Raw genomic sequence first — 18,650 nt, 5'->3', positions numbered from 1 at the left:
GAAGGTGATCCCTAAGGAAGCTCATCTCCCTGGACAAGTTTCTAAAGCTATCAAATATGGTTTACGTGTGTTTTCTAGAACTTTTATTCAATGTACTTTTTGTACATACATTTTTACAATACATACATACTTTTGTATTCATATTATTTAAAACTTTTTTTCCCTAATGCCCTATGTTCCATGGCAACAGTTTTGTCAACACTGTAATGGTTGGCCAGCATTGGTGCTGGTTGGTACACCCTTCTCCACAGCTGTCGCCAAGTGTACAACTTGTTGCCAAGGTTCCAAGTTTACAACACAGAGGAGAAAGGCTTCAAGCAATTGCAAGAGAAGTGGGCAGCATCAAACATTAGGTCACAGGGCTCAAAGGAGGAGGATAAGAAGATGCTGGAAAATTAGGTGGAGAGTTGACAAACAAGACCAGTTCAATTAGGGTATGTTTTTATTGTGGTGAAATTAACATACATAATATGCTATTTTAACCATTTTAAGTGCACAATTTAGTGGCATGAATTATTTACACTGTTGTGCTACCACTACCACTATCTATTTCTAAAACTTTTCCATTACCCCAAACACAAGCTCTGTAACCATCAAGCAAATAACTTCCCATTACTCCTCCCTCCAGCCCCTGAGAAACACTAATCTACTTTCTGTTTCTATGTATTTCCTACAGTAGTTGTCCTTTTGTGTCTGGCTTATTTCAGGGTTCATCCATGTTGTAATATGTATCAGAACTTCATTCCTTTTACTGGCTGGATATTATTCTATTGTACGTATATACCACATTTTGTTCATTCTTCTGTTGATGGACACTTGGATTGTTTCCACCTTATTGGCTATTGTAAATAGTGCTGCAGTGAACATTGGCATACAATACCTCTTTGAGTCCCTCTTTTCAATTCTTTTAAGTGTATCCTAGGAGTGGAATTGCTGGTAATTCTGGTTAACTTCTTGAGGAACTGCCAATCTGTTTTCCACAGGGACTGCACCATTTTACATTCCTACCAGCAGTGTATGAGTGTTCCAATTTCTCCACACCCTTGCCAACACTTGTTATTTCTGTTTCTGTTTGTTGTTTGTTTATTTGTTTAATAGTCATCTTCATAGGTATGAAGTCGTTTCTTATTGTGATTCTGTGTTACATTTTCCAATGACGAATGATGTTGAGCATTTTAAAAGTTGGGTTGTTTGTCTTTTATTGAGTTGTAGGAGTTCTTATATATTTTGGATATTAAACCCTTATCAGATGTATGACTCGCAGATATTTTCTCCCATTCTGTAGGTTCTCTTTTCACTTACTTTTTTTTTTTTGTATTAGCAAAGTTTTACTTCTGGAGGGGATATATGTATACGTATAGCTGATTCACTTTGTTTTACAGCAGAAACTAACCCAACATTGTAAAGCAATTATACTTCAATAAAAAAAAAAAAAGATTTGCTTAGGTTAAAAAAAAAAGTTTTACTTCAATTTTTTCCTGCTTATAAATAACTTTGAAAAACTTGATATGCATGAGGCTAACATAGCTGTTATTTAAAGGCAATGGAGGGGCCACTGAAAATGTCTCTCTGACAAGAGACATTGTTCAACATCTTCCCCACGCTGCAGGTGAAGGCAGGAGGAGTGGGTAGAGCTCTGCCATCAATCCCCTGCCCCAGTCCCCCTCCCCATGGTGAATCAGACTCTGCTAAGCTGACAGCTTAGAGCTCCTAAGGTTACCTGAATATTTCGGTGTGTTAGGGGAAAATGCCAGGGTTTCAAGATGGCCCATGTGCCAGCCTGATGGGCCCTCAGCCAACACCTTCTTCCCACTCCAGCCACAAGAAGAGCCAAGCTCCTGGCTGGCTGGGGCCTGCTTGGGCCCTTGGGTGGGAGGTAGCCTTTCACCCCCAGCACCCCTCCTCACTCCCCGCCAGGAATTTTTGGTATCCCCTGTCTCACGTGGTATGAGATGCTGCTGAGACCTAGTCGTGGCTCTGAGGCAGACAGTGAGGGGTGGCAGGCAGAGGTCCAAGGACCGTGGCTGGGGGCAGTTCTGGCACCTGCAGCTCTGGGCTGCCCCTACTTTTATGTTTGTTTCCAGACTGTGGACCCATGCAGGGAGGGTTGGGTGGGGCATGCTGATGGCAGCCTCATCCCTGTAATAGGAGAAGAGGGCAAGAAGGGAGAGACAAAGAGTCCTGAGGACAGGGACAGGGCTGAGTGAGAACCAGACAGGAACTTGCCCTGAAGTTTGCCAGCTGTGGCCCACCTGAAACAGAGCTCTGCTTCCAAGAGGACCCCTCAGGTCAGCCCAGCTGGGTGACCACCCAGGGCATAGGCAGGCCAGACTGAACCTGGGGCCACAGCATTAAATAACATTGGCAGAGGAGGACTAGTTGAGGACAAAGCATGGTGAGTGTTCAGGGTGTGATGCTGCCAGTGCCCAGCCATCAGAAGGGGAAGCAGCGCTCCTTGAAGTGACCCACGTGGTCCAGGTTGGGCGGGCAGGCATACTGGCTCGGGGCAGGAGTACCAGAGGCTCCTCCTCCAGGGCGGAATGTGGTCCTGGATCATCTCCTTGTTCACAAAGCCCGAGCTGTAGTTCCAGGCTTCAGGGGCTTTGTCTACAATGTACCAGAGCTTGAAGCAAGTGGAATGTTTGTTTCTGCAGCTCCGGCTGCAGCAAAATGTCCTTCTTGGTCTGATTGGCAAAGAGCAGTTGGCACACGGTGTCATCCAAGTCCCTCATGATGGCACGGATCACCTGTAGCATCCAAGTGATGCTTGTTCCTCCTGTGATCATGTGAACAGAGTTCACTTCTTGATGGGGTTGGATTTCTTGTCTGGACAGATGGCAAGCTTTCCTTGGCTCTGGTAGACTAGCAGCCAGGTTGGGCCCTGGAACTCAATGATGTCTCCATCTTCTTGTTTTCCAGGTATGGGAACATCTTTACTTCCAGTGGGAAACTTGGGCTGGGTGTCTTTGAAGTAAACCTTGATGACCAGGTCCACTAAAGCCCTTTCATCATGGCTGGAGATGGTGTAGGGCTCAATGGTAAGGTTTTGGTGGATTTGAGCTGAAAAGTAGATGTGATGGCCTATGAGGAGGCCCAAGATGTAATGGGGCTGTAAGTAGAACCACTGGGTGTTATGGCTGATGATCTCCTCATCGATAAGCCACAGTGAGAACTTGATGTCCAGGCTTTCAAAGGTAATGGCTGGGGCCCAGTGCTGGATAGCAGGGCTATAGAGGAGCCAAGCTGGGGAGAGCACCGTGTGGCCCAGTGTGCTCAGCTGGGCCCTGTGGTGGTGGCTGCTGCCCCAGCCAAGAAAGTTGGGCTGCCTCTTTTCACTTTCTTATTAATATCTTTTGATGCACAAAAGTTTTCAATTTTGATGAAACCCAGTTTTTATATATATATATATATATATATATATATATTGGCTGTTTTGGGTCTTTGTTGCTGTCTCTAGTTGTGGCGAGCGGGGGCCACTCTTCATTGTGGTGCACAGGCTTTTCATTTCAGTGGCTTCTCTTTTTGCAGAGCATGGGCTCTAGGTGCGCGGGCTTCAGTAGTTGCTGCACGTGGGCTCAGTAGTTGTGGCTCACGGGCTCTAGCGCTCAGGCTCAGTAGTTGTGGCGCACGGGCTTAGTTGCTCTGTGGCATATGAGATCTTCCTGGACCAGGGCTCGAACCTGTGTCTGCTGCATTGGCAGGCGGGCTCCTAAGCACTGTGCCACCAGGGAAGTCCTTATCTTTTTTTTTTTTTTTTTTGTAATTGTTCATGCTTTGGTGTCATATCTAAGAATCCATTGCTAAACCAAACGTCACCAAGATTTACCCCTATGCTTTCTTTCAAGAGTTTTATGGTTCCATTTTGAGCTAATATTTGTATATGACATGAGATAAGGCACCAACTTCATTCTTTTGCATGTGGAAATCCAGTTGTTCCAGAACCATTTGTTGAAGAGACTAATATTTCCCCATTGAATGAAAATAGTACTCCTCTGGAAAATCAATTGGCCATAGATGTATGGGTTTAATTTCTGGACTCTCGATTCTGTTTCATTGGTCTGTATGTCTATCCTTATGCCAGTGTCACACTGTTTAGATTACTGTAGCTTTGTAGTAAGTTTTGAAATCAGTTGTGAGTCCTCCAACTTTGATCTTCCTTTTTAAGATTATTTTGGCTATTTGGAGCCTCTTGCAATCCCATATGAATTTGAGGATGGGTTTTTTTCATATCTGAAAAAAAGGTTGCTAGAGTATTGATAGAGATTGTGTTGAATCTGTAAATCACTTTGGGTAGTATTGCCATCTTAACAATTTGAAGTCTTCTAATCCATTAACATGGATGTTATTCCATTTAGTTAGGTCTTCCTTAATTTCTTTCACAGATGTTTTAGAGTTTTCAGTGTACAATATTTCACCTCCTTGGTTATATTTATTCTTGGGTATTTTATACATTTTGATGCTATTTGAATACTAGTGGAATCGCTTTCTTTATTTCCTTTTTGAATTGTTCATTGCTGGTGTATTGAAACACAACTGATTTTTGTGTGTTGATTTTGTGACCTGCAACCCTGCTGAATTTTTTTATTAGCTCTAGTAGCTTTCTTGTGGATTCTTTGGAATTGTCTGTATGTAGAATCATGACATCTATGAACAGAGATATTTTACTTCTTTCTCTCCAATTTGTTTCCCATTTATTTATTTTTCTTACCTACTTCCTCTAGCTAGAACTAGTGTTGAATAGCGCTATTCAACTAGTGTTAAATAGCAGTGATGCAAGTAGGCATCCTTGTCTTGTTCCTACTCTTAGGGGGAAAGCTTTCAGTCTTTTACTATTATGACGTTAGCTGTGGGTTTTTCATAAATGACCTTTATCATGTTGGAGAAGTTCCCTTTTATTCCTAGTTTTCTGAATGTTTGTATCATGAAAGGTTGTTGGGTGTTGTCAAATGTGTTTTCTGTGACAACTGAGATGATAATTTTTGTTTACATTTGTTCTATTAATGTGGTTTACTACATTGATTAATTTCCTTATGTTGAACCACTCTTGCATTCCTGAGATAAATCCCACCTGATCATGGTGTATAATCCCTTTAATATGCTGTTGGATTTGGTTTGCTACTATTTTGTTCAGGATTTTTGCATCTAGAAAGGATATTGACCTGTAATTTTCTTTTCTTGTGATGTCTTTATTGCCTTTGGTATCAGTGTAATGCTAGCCTTACAGAATGAGTTGGTAAGTGTTCCCTCCATCATGGTTAACTGCATCAACTTTGGAGGCAGATGGTGTCAGTTTTAATCCTGCTTTTGCCACCAAAAAGTTTGTAATAAGTTTTTCATTATTTAACCTCTCTAAACTTCAGTTTCCCATCTATAAAATAGATGTGTTGGGAGTATTAATTGGGATCATTCATTGTAAAGCCAGTGGTGTGCTGGTAAAGGTTTAAAAATCAGCTCTTAGGGGACTTCCCTGGCAGTCCACTGGTTACGACTCCACGCTCCCAATGCAGGGGGCACAGGTTCCCACATGTTGTTCCCCTGGTCGGGGAACTAAGATCCCACATGTTGTGCGATGCAGCCAAAAAAAAAGAATCAGCTCTTAGAGAAGGTGGGAGTGGGAAACCCTGATTTGTAGTGTTTGCCCATTTCCATGGTGTAAATACTCCTGGCTGATTTAAAGATACCATTGTGAAGTCATCTAAGGTGTAGATGAGAAGAAATGTACACAGTATGCTCTCATGAGCCAGTGGGAGCTGACTCCAGTACATCACTTTTTAAAAAAAGTATGAAGTACAGAATAAATGATCAATCATGAAATATTATCACTTCAGTTGCCTTTAACAAAAAGCATAAAATAAAATGAAAATAGAATGATTCCTGAAAAGTCAAGATATAAATCTCCCTTTCTATTGCCTTATGTTCTAAAATAATTTATATTCTAGGCACTTTGAAATGTTATCTTCAGATGGTCTGTCCTCTGTGGGAATCACACTGCATATCCCCTTACTATCTCTAGATCTTGTGTATCATTGTTTACAGTGAACATAATCACAGGGCAGATGGTCTCTGTCCACAAGTCTGTCTGCCCTGCTGGCAATTCACCGCACCTGGAAAAACTTGTTACTCCTAATTGCTTAACCATGTTAACCTTGAAGGCTGCTGGAAAACTTAGAGGCATCATCCTGCCTTGGCTCCCAGGTAGATAAGGTGTTCTGCCTGATACTGGTCTTGACAGCAGTCACCATGCGCTCATGCTTCCCCTAGAAGGCATAGATTGCCCAACCACCTCATCAGGCAAACGATTCTGCCAATGTCATGTCCTCTAGACTTCTGCTCAGACCCAGGCTTAGGAACATTTATGAAGCAAAGACTGTCTTGCCCTGTTCCCTGGGTACCTTGTCCCAATTCTTTTACAAAGCCACTGTTGTCCCATGTTCCTTATCCACCCATCTATCCATCCATCGTCCATCCAACCAAGACTTACAGAGTGCCTAATGGCTGCAAATACAAAGATGGTATATGGTTTCCATTGTCCATAAACTCACAGCCTGGGATGGGGTAGGGTAGAGTGGAGACAGATATGCAAACACACAGAATATATTGTGATACGGGAAAGTACAAAAGTATATGCAAAGTACTCTGGGAAACTAAAGGAGGAATTCTGCTTGCTTCTGGAAGTTAAGGAGGTTTTCGCAGAGTGTGTACAGGCAACCATAGTGTAAAGCAGAGGCTTGGGGCCAGATATGGTAGACTTTGTGTGCCTGACTGTGCCATTGAACCTGATCCTTCAGCAACAGGGAGCCTGTCTTTTCTTTCCTTTTTTTTTAATTGCCCTGCATCTTAGAACTTCAAGGCTATGTTCCCTGTTAATAATAAAAATATAACTAACTTTTTAAGGGCTTATAATGTGCCAGATATTGTACTAAGTGCTTTAAAATCATTATTTAACTTAATCTTCACAACAGCCTTGGAAAATAGAAATTATTATCATCCCCACTTTACAGATGAGAAAAATGAAATTTAAAACTCTAAGTCACATAACTAGGAATGGGTAGAACTAAAACCTAGCTCTAATTCAGTGCTGAGTCTGTGCTCTTAGAAACACAAGCCAGCTGCACTTGGTATAGTTGAGGGCCTGGGAAGAGTGGTCCCATCTCCCCACACCAGCCTCCCAAAACTTCCTCCCGTTTTACAGTGCTCATACGTTAAACCCTCTTACCACCTACTTGGGCCGATAGCAATTATCTGAAAGTACCTTGTTTAGGAGGCAGCGGTAGTTAATGTGGAGAAGGACTTCGAAGGATGTTGACAGCAGTGTGAATTTACTTCCAAGAACTGCGGTTGCTGTCGGCTGACGTTGAGTTAGTGATTAATATGCTCTTGTGTGATTCAGCTAATGCCCCTCCCAAATAATGTGTTAACCCAGTGAAAAAAGCACATGTCCAGCTAAGCTGAAAGTCAGACCTCTGTGTCAACTCCCATTTTACATTCTGTAGAAGGAAAAGCAGTCCCACTTAACACTGCTTACCAGGTATTATATATATATATATATATAAAATTAATTACATTATTAATTATATATAATTAATTATATAGATATAGAATTTAATTTAATGTTGACATCGACATCAACTCCGTGAGATTGTATGTGTGCAGATAAATAACCTGAAGCTCAGAAAGGTGAAACCACCTGTTCAAGCTCATGGAGTCAACTTCTTTCTACTACTCCAGGACCCTAACTATTGGGGTGGTCTTGTTTAGTTTGTATCATAGTGAATAACCACTCTTCTTTTTAATACAGAAACGTTATTTATTTTTAGAGATGTCTCTAAAGGAGCATTATTATTTTAGGGATGGGGGTAGTGGAAAGCATGGGCACTTTGAAGCTAGGTATTCCTGGGTTAGAATTCTAGTTCCTGCTCTGTAGTGGTGTGACTTTTGGTAAATTCCCTAATCTTACCTCAAAAGATGATTGTGAGAATTGAAGCAGGTGGCTGGTCCCTAGGGGTACTTCAATACACGTTAGTCCTTTTCAGCTGCTGGTTGGTGTAACATGAATGAGCATCTCCAGACAACTCAAGCAAATTGGTTAAATAATCAATATATTCTTAGAGTTTATTTTAATTAAAGAAAAAAAACCTCCTACCAGGTGGCCTTTTGGGGGGAAATTTAGGGACGGTAGTGTCAAACGAGGCAAATCATACAGCTCCTGCAGGTTGAGACTCAACAGACCCACCAGTGAGGCCTATTATACCCATGAGAGTTCTGGGGAGGAACAGGAAAAGCTGCTGTGTTGAAGCTGCAAAAAATCTGGTCCGGGAGACAAAGCACACAGACAGATAGAAAGAGAAATAACGATAGAAGGCAACAGAGGGCAAGAGTCCAAGGAGTGATGCAGGCAATCAATACTGCACGAATTTGGAAGAGAGAGAGAGACCGCTTAGAAGGGGCCAAGTAACCTTTCCTGACCTGTCTCCTGCACTCTGTCCTCCTTCTGTCCCTCCATAGTACTTCAGGTTTCTCTTAGAGTCTCCAGTGCACTTAGCTCTTCGTAACAAGGTGGAGAAACTTTCACTGTCTCTTAATAGCTGGTGCCAGAATTCCTCTTGGGGATGGAAGCATCTAGGTTTGGAAAATTCGGTGTAATGGAATAATAGGCTGGGGAGTGCTGGAGGCACAAAGCTGAGACCCAAGGACCTGGCTGTTGGAGGAGGGGCGACTTACTGTGTTAAGACAGGGAGAATTTGAGATGCGTGGGGACAATCTGGGATGGAGTGAGTGAGGAAAAGAGAGGAGAGAAGGCAGAGGGAAAGGGAAGAGAGCAGCCATCAGCGCAGCAAAGCTGTGATTCCTCCCCACAATTACCTACATCTCCAGCGATTGCTGCTAAACCCAGGCAGCTTTGTAGGAGTACCTTTGATGGGAATACCAGGAAGAGGCCAAGTTTCGTTTCAACACTGCAGAACACATTAGACGTGGGGCGGTGGAAGTTACCCAGCTCTTGAAATGGCTCTATACTTCTACAGGCCAGGTAAAGGCTGGGGGTTCAAACCTAGTTTACCCAGATCTTTGAGAGGCAGACTTCTGATTTATCTCTCCAATTCCTTTCTCTTTTCTTCTTTGACTTTTCCTCCCCTCCAAACTTACAGTACCTGACACATAGTAGGCACTCCATAAATATCTGTTGTGCTGAATCAAATAAAAATATGATACCTGGTTTCTGCTGTCATGGTACCTAAAATTGAGTGAAGACAACACAAACGCATTTCACACATAAAATTAAATCTAATCTTAACAATTCTGAGAAGGCTATAGGTACCCATTAAATAGGCCTAACGTCTCTGTTTTTCAGTATCCTTCAAGGTTTTGCTCACATTTCATCTTCCAGGAAGCCTACCAGGATTTTCAGTGATGTGTCCTATCTCTGAAATCTTATGACATTTCCTACCTGTATCAGCAAATTTGACACTTGATCACTTATTTTTTGACGGATGTCTTTCCTTTTTCACTACATACTACAGTCCCTGAGGGCAGGAAGCATGCCGCCCTTGGACAGAGGCGGCCACGCTCAGTGGCCTGAGCGTGAGTACATATAGTACCTTAATGCACATGGCTGTTCAGTTGATTGTTACTGATCATATGTGTCCTGCATCATATTCTCAGAAACTTGAGAACTTAGTATGTGCTTGGCAAATATTAGTACTGATTAACTATTTGCTGAATTGAGTTGAATTGTTGGGTAGCATAGACCTCTGAGATTGTAAGATTCCTAGATATCATTCTCGTACCAAAGAAACGGAAAATTAGAAATTAGGAAGGAATCAAATCGGATTCTTGTTAAGCTGTAATTTATCTTCCTATTGCTTTTGGGCATATAATTCAGGCTTTCCACTTCAAATGCAAATCTGATTTCTTGGCCAGTAAACTTTGTATGGCTACTGTGAGGGTAAGAAATAAATATGCATAGCATTTTGAGGCTGGTAGGCAGCAGAAGATCATGTGATCTAACCCAGGCGAAATGTGAGTTCAGAGAGGTTAAATAGACTGCCTTATGCTCTGTAGTCTGTTGTAGAGCTTACTTGCTTTCAAGTTTCCTGCTTTCTGTTCCAGTGGTCTTTCCGGGGCACTAAGCTTAGTTGTTAGAATAGCATTTCTTCAAAGTGTATTCATTATTAATGCAGTATACTAAGTCCCTGGGGTAGAATAAGCCTCATTATTATAGCTAGTAAGTCAGTCTAAAGCAATCTGATATTCCTGGAAAACTGAATAAATTTTGTAGTAAAGTATCCTTGGGCTCACGGCCTTCTGAGGTGGCCATCATCTCATTTGTCCTATATTTTAAAAAATCCATAAATGAGCCCTTCTGTGTTAACATTCATTATAGCTTAGCTTTATTGATTCTGTTATAGTGCTGTTAATTACAGGAACCACAGAAATTTTCAATTAGGTTAAAGCCATAATAAATAAGATTAGTAATACTTATTCTGCTCTGTATATTGAGTGTTTTTATGATAAACTGATGTTTATCTTTTCAGACATTACTACATTAACATCTTATAAAATAATTATATGAGATATTTTAATTTTTTAGGCAAAAACATTTGAGTATCTTCTAATAACTAGTGATGTTAACTATCATTATTAATCCTCGTGACAACCCTATGAAGTGGACATTATGGTTATCTTCACTTACAGATGAAGAAATCAAAGCTTATAGAAATTCAGTGTCTTGCCCAAGATCCCACAAGAGGGGAAGCCAAGATTAAATGAGATGATATATATGTACCTAGCACAGTGCTGAGCAGATAGTGTAGTGAATAAATACAAGTGGAAGAGTCAGTGTGAAGTGAAAATAAGTGAAAGCAAAGATGAAGCTGTTGTGAGGATAGTATATGAAGTATGTGCTATAAGTTCCTATATATTATACATATATGACTAATATTTGATTCTGAGCTTCCTAACAATCAAAGGGAGAAACGTAATCAGTTACATAAGGGATAAGTAACCTTGCTTAAGAGAAGTATATACTCAGCCATAAAAAGGAATGAAATTGTGTCATTTGCAGAGATATGGGTGGACCTAGAGACTGTCATACAGAGTGAAGTAAGTCAGAGAAAAACAAATATAGTATATTAACACACATATATGGAATCTAGAAAAATAACATAGATGATCTTATTTGCAAAGCAGAAATAGAGACACAGACGTAGAGAACAAACATATGGACACCAAGGGGGGAAAAGAGGATGGGATGAATTGGGAGGTTGGGATTGACATACATACACTACTATGTATAAAACAGACAACTAATGAGAACCTACTGTATAGCACAGGGAACTCTACTCCATGCTCTGTGGTGACCTAAATGGGAAGGAAATCCAAAAAAGAGGGGTTATATGTACACGTATGGCTGATTCACTTTGCTGTACAGCAGAAACTGACACAGCAGCGTAAATCAACTATACTCCAATTTAAAAAAAGAGAGAGAAGATAAATATTTCTGGAGCTCAGACCTAAGGGTCCTTTTTCAAGACAGAGGATTTACTTTAGCAGGGACCTTAGAGGTTGAGACAAAGTCACTATGGGATGCTGTTAGGAGCCTGGAGAAAGTGATGGCCAAGCCTGAGTGAAGTGGAGAAGCCTGAGTCGCCCTGGCAGGAGGCAGAGGAAGGATTAAGAAGTTGGAGGGGCGTACTAGAAGGGAAATGTTATGGAAGACCCACCAGAGCATTATGTTCCATGGGAGGCCTGAAGGACACAACATTCACCTAAACCATTAAGAATGGCTGAGTAATATTTCATTGTATATGTATACCACATCTTCTTTATCCATTCATCTGCTGATGGACACTGTCGTATTTGTTTCTTGATGGAATTATACTAATACATGCTCCTCAGCTAGTAACTAGCTAATTACGTGCCATCCATGCATTGTAATGTGGTTGGAATAGTGAGTTTGTATACACCTTCTTACCTAACCTTCATAATCATTTATGGAGGTAAATGGGCTGGGTAATATTATTCCAATTTTACATGTGAGGAAACTGAGGATTATTTTAGGAACTTGCCTGGGGCACACAGCTAGGAAGTGGCAGAGCTGAGGTGAAGTTCAAACTTAGGTTCACATTTACTCCAAAGTCAAATTTACGACTAGGCCATGGGACAGTTGGGCTGAGGGCAGAGTTATCATCTTATGAGAGTTGAAGTATCTGAGGAAGAAGGATCTCATGTCTTACAGGAGTGGGCTGAGACAGTTCAAATCAGATCAAGGTTTATCTCAAGTAATAATTTGAGGGCAGAATCAATACCGTATCAAATGTGTGATGCCTCGAGACATCAAAGTTCTATTCTAGACAGTATCCCCTCAGTAATTTTAGTCTGAAAAGGTGTTTTAAAGTGTGCATTCAGGGACTTCCCTGGTGGTCCAGTGGTTAAGACTCTGCGCCCCTGATGCAGGGGGCCAGGTTTCGATCCCTGGTCAGGGAACTAGATCCCAATGCCACAACTAAAAAGATCCCACATCCTGCAACTAAGACCCGGGACAGCCAAATAAATAAATAAAGTGCACATTCATAAGCATAAATATGATTCATTTGCTTTCATCTTTTTTCTTTCGTTGAATTATACTCTTAGTAAATATCTATTTATCTTCTACTACATGTCATGCATGGTTCCTTCTAAGTAAAAAATTATATAGTTTCCTTCCTATTACATTTAATCAGACTCTTTTTCTTCCTTTCAGTCTATCCTTATGAGTAAGTATTTTCAGTGGTCTGCTGTATTCATGGTACTAAGCAGTGGAAAAGGATCTCTTAAAGTGTAATCATTTCACCATCATAGATGGAGCCTAACTCAGTGCATCAGAGGTCATATAGAAGATCTGTCCAGTTACCATCTAAGTTTAGTTTCGAGGTGAAAGATTTAACATTTAATTTTACTTTTCCTTTTTTTGGAGGGTGGGATGAGGGAGAGGGATTGTTAAATGAAGGGCATACATTTATTGAATACTATATTTTCAACATAAAAGACAGTCTTGATTGTAAAAAAAATAGTACTTTAGACACTTCAGAGCATCCACTGAAATTTTAGATGGTTTAAATATTGGATATTTAAAGTATTTAGCTATATAAAACCTAGAGTAATATAGAATGAACACATGCCATTTCCTTTTCCTTTCTATCCCTTAAATCTTGTTTTTTCCTCAGCATGTATCACTATTGACATTATTTTAATTATTTATTCACTTACTTGTTTTCAACTATGCTCCCCAACTAGGAACCTCTTCTGTATTATTTCACTGCTGTATTTGCAGGACAGAATAGTGCCTGGTACATAGTGGTACTCACCAAATATTTGTTGTATTCATTTATTTAACCTAAAAAGAGAGGATAATTTCCTAAAGAATCACAGATGATATCACAATGCGAACAGACAGACAACAAACCCAAAACCCACAGCAATTCAACATGCTTGACTACAAGAAAACGGAAAACTTCTACAAGCATAGTTTTTTAAAGAGCAAATAGTATGCTGAAAAAATACATATCAAAAGCATGACAGAAAAACTATTGCTATTTTAATTGAAGATCCTATTATTACAAATTGATAGAAGATACTATAGTGGACAAAGAACAAAAACAGACTGTATTTCCCCTACCCACACCAGCACACACATTGGTAAATTAAAAGAAACACGAAAAACAGAAACTAGTGAGAAAGCATAGGGAAAATTATTAATCTCTTTAACAATCATGGAAATTCAAAATTAAAGCAACAAGGTATATATATATATTTTTTTTTGCGGTATGCGGGCCTCTCACTGTTGTGGCCTTGCCCGTTGCGGAGCACAGGCTCCGGACACGCAGGCTCAGCGGCCATGGCTCATGGGCCCAGCCGCTCCGCAGCATGTGGGATCTTCCCGGACCCGGGCACGAACCCGTGTCCCCTGCATCGGCAGGCGGACTCTCAACCACTGCGCCACCAGTGAAGCCCAACAAGGTATATTTTTAAAACATTAAAGTTATAAACCATTTAAAATGTTAAAATGTCCATTGTTACAAAACCTAACATTGTGTACATTTTTTAGGGCAGTGTAAATTCATGGAAATTTCTTGGAAAGTGACTTGCCATTATGAATCTGTGAATCAAGAATCTAAAACTATGCAGTCTATTTGACTCAATAATTACATTTCTGTGAATCCCTCCTAAGGTATTATCTAAATATTATATATTTAATTATTATTTAGGTTATTTGCATGGAGAAAGTCATTAGTTATGAAACTTCTGTAGTAAACATTTATAAGTAAAATGCTTATAAATTAAAATAAGTTTAAGGAAACATTTACAAAATTACATGTACACCATGATTATGCTTGTATTAAAAATATCCCTAGTGAAAAAATAACTGCAAGAAAATTTGAGGTGATTTTGCCTCTCTTTTCTAGTTTCCAGAATTTTATGATTTGTACAATGGTATTTTAGTTTAGTTTTGTTCGGAATAACCTTTTTAAAAAAATATTTATTTATTATTTTATTTTGGCTGTGCTGATTCTTAGTTGTGGCATGGGGGCTTCTTAGTTGTGGCATGTGGGATCTAGTTCCCTGACCAGGGATTGAACCTGGGCCCCCTGCATTGGGAGCATGGAGCCTTACCCACTGCACCACCAGGGAAGTCTCTGGTATAACGGTTTTTTAAAAAATTTCATTTATTTATTTATTTATTTTTGGCTGTGTTGGGTCTTCGTTGCTGTGTACAAGCTTTCTTTAGTTGTGGTGAGTGGGGGCTACTCTTCGTTGTGGTGCGCGGGCTTCTTATTGTCGTGGCTTCTCGCTGTGGAGCACGGGCTCTAGGCATGCAGGCTCCGTAGTTGTGGCACGTGGGCTCAGTGGTTGTGGCACGTGGGCTCAGTAGTTGTGGCTTGCGGGCTTAGTTGCTCCGTGGCACGTGGGATCTTCCCAGGCCAGGGCTCGAACCCATGTCCCTTGCATTGGCAGGCAGATTCTTAACCACTGCGCCACCAGGGAAGCCAAGCCCTCTGGTATAACCTTTTAAAGGCAAACCTTAGTGTTTGAATCTAATCTATTTCCCCATTGTAATCTAGGAAACAGCTTTTGCAGAGAAAGACTGGTGAGCAGATGTTCTTTTGATGAAAATTTATGTGTGAAACCTATGTATGTATGATTGCTGGCTGGATGATTTTTTTTTTTAAGAGAATTTCCTAATAAGAGGCTTCTACTTCATTACATTTAGTTTGGTTCAGTTTGAATGAATATTTGTAGCAGATTGTAGGTTTCTTGCTACATATGACATGTTAGAAGGAGATATGTTTATTCCTCCTTTTACACTGTTCTCTCTCTCTCTCCTGTATATTCCCTATAGAGTAATCTTTAAAAGCTTTTCTATTTTCAAACATAAAATTGAATTCCTCGCCCAATTTAGTTGGTGGCATCCTTGGTCAACTCGTCGACTAATTTAGAGAATTTGGGAATCATGTGAAATTCCTTCCTCTGCCTCAGCACCCAGATCTAAGCAGTCATCACCCACTGTCTATTCTATCTCCTCAGGTTTTTGACAACTTCTCAGTATCCCTCCCTGGTCCACTGCCTTAGATGTTGGTCTCATCACTTGCAGTTTGAAGTTCTACAATGTTATATGATTAATCTCCTTGCTCTCCAATCCATCTTCCACATTATCCCTACATTAGTGGTTCTCAAAGGGGATGATTTTTGTCCCCCAAGGCATATTTGGCAATATCTAAAGACATTTTTGGTTGTCATAAGTGGACCAGGTGGACTGGGGAGTTGAGGGGGAAGAGTGGAGGGTTGCTACTGGCATCTAGTAGTTAGAGGACAGAGATGTTGCTGAACATCCTACAGTGCACAGGACAGCAACCCTATCCCCCATAACAAAGAATTTTCTGGCCCCAAATATCAGTAGTGCTGAGGTTGAGAAACCCTGCCCTGGAGTGATTCTTCTCAAATAAAAATCTGCTTACATACCTCAAAAACACACTATTTATTTTGGGCAGAAGTTTTTGCATAAGGCCCATCTTTTCTTATTCCCCAGTCACACAGCATATACTTATTACTGCCTGAATGTGCCACTTTCTCCTTGGTTCCTGTAACTTACCTGCTACTTGTAGCTTCTTCTTTTATTTTCGGTTTCTTCAGGCTGGGATTCATGGTTCTTCTCTTGATCACTTTTAGAAGAGCATGAATCATACTGAGTGGTTGCTTATCTATCTCCTCCACTAAACTGTGAGCATCCAGAGGACAAGGAAACCATGCCCCATAGGATTAACAGAAACCGGTAACTAACAGAAATTCTTGAGCTTGTCTTAACAGCTTGCTAAAACCCCCCTCTGCTTGTAGCCTGCCTTCACTGAGCAAGCCTTAATTATTTTGTTGCAAATTGCATACCCTCCAAGATTCCCATAGCCTAAACAGTAAGATGTTTGCCCAAGTTGTTTTCCAGGAACTTGGGATCAGCTGAGTTTAGTTTGAGCTCCAGCTGGCTAAGGCTGGTTGGGACCACTGACCCTAAAACTGGGTCTGTGCAAGTGTTCCATAAATAACCTTTTGAAGTCAGAGGGCCAACAACCGTACCCTCAGATCATGCCAAGTGCCTCCATTTTTGAACATGCAGGCCATGAAGAAGCATGTAATTCAGATACTCCTGTGCGGGACCTGATTGTCTCACCTTTGCCCATGCCTAAGACCACACTCCTTTGTTTCTGAAATATCCCAAGGTCCTCCCCTTTGAGGAGGCAGATTTGAGATTTATCCTCCCGTCTTCTTGCTTGGCTGCCTTGTGAATAAACCCTTTCTCTACTGCATACCTTGGTGCCTCAGCATTTGGCTTTTTGCTGAGCTTCCGACAAACAAACGTGGTTCAGTAACATCAGGAACTGGGTCTTGTTTTTGGAATCTTCAGGACCCAGTGCAATGCCTGGTATAGTGGAATGGATCTGAACTCAACCAAGGACCTCTGCTCATTCCATTTCATGAGCCCTGCAAAGCAACCAGATTTGTTCTCGGGCTTTTCTTTCATTTTTCTGTACCCTTTGCCTTACCTGAAATACTGTTCTTTCATGTTTCAGTCTCCACTCATATCACTCCCACCTGTTCCTTAAGACCCAGCTTGATTAAAAAAAAAAAATCACAATAACTTACTAAGTCCACCACTTGTGTCAGGCCCAGCATTACCTTAGTTCACTTTCGGCATAGTCTTTATGAGGAAGGTATTATCCCAACTTAACAGGTGAAGAAAATAATGCAAACAGCCTTGAGTGGCAGGTGAGGCAAGACATTCACTCAAACACCCACAAGGTAGGCAGCTGGACTGACCTTCCCCACTTGATTCTCTTTTCTTCTCTGTTATCTCTGCTGTTTCCTTCCAGAAGACACCCTAGAGATTGTTTAGTCTGCCCCTCAACTCTTTTTTTTTTTTTTTTGCCCCTCAACTCTTATAAGTAAACTGTGAACTGTTTAGGGCAGGGGTCCTCAAACATCCCTCCACACACACACAGCAGGAGGTGAGAGGCGAGTGAGTGAAGCTTCATCTGCGGCTCCCCATCGCTCGCATTACCGCCTGAACCATTCCCCCCTCCCCCCGCAAGTGGAAAAATTGTCTTCCACAAAACCGGTCCCTGGTGCCAAAAAGGTTGGGGTCCGCTGGTTTCGGGTAACACAGGTGGTTAATGGTGGGAGCCAGACCTAAACCCCAGAATTCCAGATTCGAATGCGCCTCTCACGCACCACGTACCACACCCAGCACTTGCTCCATATGAAGTAAGCTGCCAGTAACTCTTCAAGTCTCCAGGAATCCTCCAGCAGGGTTGGTGGAGTCAGGGCACATGCGGAAGCCTCGGTGAGCAGTGAACCGAGCTGCAGAAATCTGATCACGCATAGCTTAGGCAGATTCTCATCCAAGGATTTCCGGGGAGAAGGCACTTGGAGTATTTTAAGCATGGGGGTGAGTGGAACACATTTGAATTTTTAAAAGCTCACTTTGTAGAATTAATTGGAGACTGGATTGAATACAGAGTGACAACTTAAGAGATGTTTGTGGTCCTTCAGATGAGAGATGGTGGCAGCTAGGATCATGTTGTCGGAACACTTAGAGAAACAAATGGACTGGAGACATATTTAGGAAGTAAAATCACCATGATTTGGTCGTAGACTGCCTATGAGGTATGAATCTGGCTATAGTGTGACCTTAACTAAGATAATTAAGACTTGTTTCCTCAAAGATAAAAGGAAGATAAAACCTACTTTGAGGGATTATTAGTAAAAAATGAAAATCACTGGACACACATTAGATATCAACAAATGTTTTTATTACTATTTATAAGTTTTTAAAAAACTTCTAAGACCTTGAAATACAGAATGGGTTGGACGTGAAGTAACCTGTTAACGTTGGAAGGTTAATTTCTTAAGTTCCTATTACTCTCATGCTTCACAAGCTGATCTCTTGCTCGGTGGCAAAAAGGGGCAGAGGCCTGTGAGAAATGCATCGCAGTGCACAAAGATATGGTGAAGGGCACTCCAAATTCGAGACGGGTAAACCTATGGCCAAATCCTGACAATTTCACTTTCTGCGTTCGCAGATCTCTCATTCTTGCATTGCTGTTTCTAGAATACGTGATGAAAAG

At 41.1% G+C, this 18,650-nt stretch overlaps 1 pseudogene; it reads right to left on the bottom strand.

The window, feature by feature from the left end:
- Positions 1-2,433: 2,433 nt before the first annotated feature.
- On the bottom strand, positions 2,434-17,967 carry LOC136129103 (NADH-cytochrome b5 reductase 3-like; annotated as a pseudogene).
- Positions 17,968-18,650: the final 683 nt, after the last annotated feature.

The sequence above is a fragment of the Phocoena phocoena genome, chromosome 1 (genome assembly GCF_963924675.1).
Source record: "Phocoena phocoena chromosome 1, mPhoPho1.1, whole genome shotgun sequence".
NCBI lineage: Eukaryota > Metazoa > Chordata > Mammalia > Artiodactyla > Phocoenidae > Phocoena > Phocoena phocoena.
The sequence above is the reverse complement of the archived record's forward strand: the minus strand, read 5'-3'. Positions and strand labels throughout refer to the sequence as shown.